Source organism: Dendronephthya gigantea, unplaced genomic scaffold (genome assembly GCF_004324835.1).
Source record: "Dendronephthya gigantea isolate DGI-Jeju-01 unplaced genomic scaffold, DenGig_1.0 000198F, whole genome shotgun sequence".
Classification (NCBI taxonomy): domain Eukaryota; kingdom Metazoa; phylum Cnidaria; class Anthozoa; order Malacalcyonacea; family Nephtheidae; genus Dendronephthya; species Dendronephthya gigantea.
In genome coordinates, this window is record NW_021163208.1 from 195,647 (window position 1) to 199,967 (window position 4,321).

Here is a 4,321-nt window from a genome sequence, read left to right on the forward strand (position 1 = left end):
TGCCTCTTTTCTCACTATTGCTTCGGCCTGTAACCTCATCCTCCGTAAAACGTTCCTGTAGGAGACACTATTGCCGTCATACCACCTTGTAGTTACAAACCAGAGAATAAACAATCCGTCATCGCCTTGAAAATGTTAGCATGGATTGCCACACGCGATAACGTCGCCATTCGCCACACCGTATGCATGGAGAACAACGCATTGGAAAATACCTTGTCGATGGTTTTAAATTTGAGACTAACAGTGTTTGGGAAGCTCATAGTTGTCTATGGCATGGATGCGAAAGACACTTTGCTAGAGATACCGTTAATCTTGTCAACCGTACGACGTGGCAAGATCTTAGGCAGCGAACTCTAGAGAGAATACAATTCCTAAAGGACACTGGATACAATGTCGTAGAGATTTGGACTTGTGACATTGAACGCCAACTTACCACCGAACCTGAGATGAAGGATTTTTTCGAGAATTTCGAAATCACCGAACCTCTGGAACCACGTCATGCTCTCTTTGGTGGTGCACGAATGCCACACGACTTTTTTACAAAACAGAGCCTGGAGAGAGAACTTATTACAAATACTTCTGCAGCTTATATCCATGGTACGTATCTTCTTCATGTTTCAATTTGTCTTTGAGTTTTTTTTATGGTATGAAAGCTTAATTTATGTTAATATAATTCAGGTGCGATATGTACGGGGAATATTCACTAGGCATCCTCAAATCATCACCGAGAATCTTGCACCAATCAAAGAGTACTTTGCTTGGTGAAATGCTTCATTCTCCCTCCAGGTGCCCTATACCAGCCAGTGTTGCCTTACCGTTCTCAAGGAAAACTCATGTTCCAACTGTGTCGCACCTGTGCCGACACCTTGCAACAGAAACCTTGTCACAACAACGACAGCGAGCGAAGAGTTCACGAGACATGGGTGATACTGGAGCTCAAAAAGCACTAGAGAAAGGCTACAAACTAGTGAAAATCGACGAAGTGTGGCACTTCTCAGACCATACCGATGGGCTCTTCAAATATTATATTGACACGTTTCTCAAAATCAAGCAAGAGGTGAGATTGTAAAGTTGTTTGGCCTATCTTACTTATCGTGTCTTATTATTCCCTTGTCTTTTTCAGGCGAGTGGTTTTCCAGCAGACTGTGTCACTCATGAAAAGAAATCCCAATATATTACTGACTATGCTGCTAAGCAAGGTATTCAGCTGGATCCCACTGACACAAATTGTAAAAAACTCCGGCTTGAGAGTGTTGGGCAAGCTCACGCTCAACAGTTATTTTGGGGTTATAAATACTAATAATACCAACATACGATTGGCAGTAACGCAAGATTTCTGTTTTAAAGTAAAAAACATACTCGTTACTGACAAGGTCGTTGTACCAAACTAGGAACTTTTCGCGATCGCCGGGACTCATACCGTCAGGATTGTAAAACCTGACTTCAGGCATTGAAGGCCGTTAAAGAAATGAGGGAAGTATCATTTGTTCAGTTCGGCGATGCCAAACGTCTTGGGAAAGGCAGCCAGCTTCATTGGAATAAAGCACAAAGAGTCAATAAACTTAATATTTAATTCAGGAACCGTTAAGGAAAGCATTTTGGCACCACGGGTAATGATTTCGGGTGTAATAACGTGCTTATAGAGGTACTGAAGAATAAAATAACCATCATAGGCTTGAAAACTATGTGCAATGAACGTAGTGCAAGCGTTTTGAGGCTGGAACATCCATTTGCAGAAATCATCTTTGGTGATTAGGCCTGAAAACACTTTCTCATCACCACTTTCATTCTGGACGACGCAGAGATTTGGGATGTGCTCCCCGTCATCTTGAGTGCATTCAAAGTCAAAGAACATAAGGCTTTGTCCAACACGGTCTTCGAAATCGTTATCTACGGCTATACGGCTACGTCGTCGTCTTTCGAGATTTTACGGGTTGAAGGTAACACTTGTGGCTCTCTGGTTTCACGTACATTGTACACGTAGAGCATCGAAAGAGTCCACAGTGATGGTCGCAAAGACTGGCATCAGAAACCACACGTTGACATTTCTTGCATTTCACTAAATCACAGCACAGGGATTTGGCAGGACCCTCGTCGTTTTTATGGCGGTTGAAGCACGCTTCGCTCTTGAAAAACCGATTGCAGTCTTGACAATATTTTCAGCAGACTACGGGACACTTTTGTTCACGACATAACTTGCACAAATTGCCACATGGGTGGTCGGTGATTTATCGTAGCCTTTTTTGCACATATGACAGTACTTTTTTCTTGCAAGGAAAGCTGGCATGCTTGTGATCACATCGTAGTGGTTATCATGATGGTAAAGGTATAGGTGTTTTTCAACATCAGGACTGGAATAGACGAGAGCATTTAAGTGTTCCTTAGAAATCACGTTCAGTTGATATCCTGAGAGAGCAGCTCGAAACTTTCTGACTTCGGGGATGAGACAAGATGGGGACAAGAGGAACACTATATAGCGGTGTTTTGAAGCTCACCAGCAAGTCGGATTTGCATTGCTCGGTCAGTTCGTACAATACTTTCGAACTGGGGGTCTTTGTCGAATTTCGCCTTGGCTACAATGATCGCACGAGCACAACAAAGCTCATCTTTATTCTTAATTTGAATGATAAAATCCTTTTTTCTTAGGAAACGTTCGAGGCTCACAACATTGCGCTTACGACCGGTACCACACCGAGGCATTTCAACGTGAACCACGTTGACGTTGACAGAATCGTCCAAGATGAACTGGTCATTTCATTGCACGACGCGTTCGACAGCAGCAAGGAAACGTTCAAGTGTCAGACAATCTCGTTGCATAAATGGCAGGAAAATGGGTCGATCTAATTGCTGCTAATTTAGGATGAAGCGAACCTGGTCATGAGATGCCATATCTTGTTTCAAACGATCGAACAAGTGTTGAAACGCTCTGTTCAGCGTTGACATAACGTTAGATATCCCGTGGACATCAAGGGGATTGAATTGTACAGTGTAAGGCCTAAAAAGCATATTCAATTGTTAATTAACAAACTATAACGTCAAACACATGAAATGTATACCTGTCGTCTTAAGATAGGAAATTCGTTTCCTTTCAAAAGAAACCTTACGAAGTGCAAGAGTGCACGAAACGGCAAATGATCTGAAATTGCAGGTTCATGTACACTAAAATGAATCGCAATATTCTCTTCTACCCTGGTGATTATTAGATCTAGCGTATGACCGCTTCTATGTGTAGGTTCCCAAATATGCTACTGCATATTAAATGTATCGAGAAGTTCCAGAAACTGCTGCACTGATCGGTGATTACAATCTTCAACATGAAAGTTGAAATCTCCAACCATTAACAGAGAACCAGCTTCAATAGCAAGCGTCTCCAAAAGAAATGGAAATTTCAGGAAAAACATCCGTTTTTTACCGTTTGTTGGCGATAGACCATAATAACACGCAGACTTGTAGAATCTTGCCTCAGTAATAAATCAGTAAACTCAAGTGATCTGAATTTAGCCCTAATACAAAACTGTTTCTGAAAGCGTATCCTCTTCTTATCTAATAATCCAACACCGCTTCCTCTCAACCCCCTTGGGGCGTCCTAGAATTCATAGCCGGTAGAGCAAAAATCACGATTAATATATTCATCCCATTCATCGGAAAGCCAGGACTCAGTAAAGGCTATAACGTCAATATCAAACTCCAGGGTGAAATCCTTCACTGACAGGGTCTTATTCATGATGAACTGTGAATTGAATACAGTAAATAACATAGGTTTAAAGGGAACAGGTAGCGGTTTTAGCGGTTCACGATGGATTGTAATGTTATTGCTGTTAGTCACGGTATTGTGACCAAGGCTTCGATTTGCTTCAGAGAGTCTAACCGTCGAAGTTAATTCAGATATATCCTGATGAAAAACCGAATATATTGATTTAATATGATGGCAATTTATAGCACGACCCGTGCCCTGCTCCCTGTCCTCTAGTTGATTTAGCCAGCCCAGCTGCTTTAAGTGTTTCCCAGACCGAATTTGAATCTAGTCTTGTACATTGCCGTTGAACATGGGCGAAGTTTGAATTCGAGGCATGTTATAATTTCGAGAACTTACGTGGACGTCACGCGTGCGACCACATGGAATTTAATGTGGTAAAATAGCGCGATGCTTTTTGTGTAGAAATTGAGTATAGAGTAAAGCAAAACGAAGACATTAACGTTAATAAAAGAACAAAAAAACACAGAAGTATTTAGTTTTGAAGAGTACAGTTAATAAATTATTACATGGTCCTTCGAGCCGGATGCCATAATGGCAACAGAAAAGAGCAAGAAAGCGATTCGA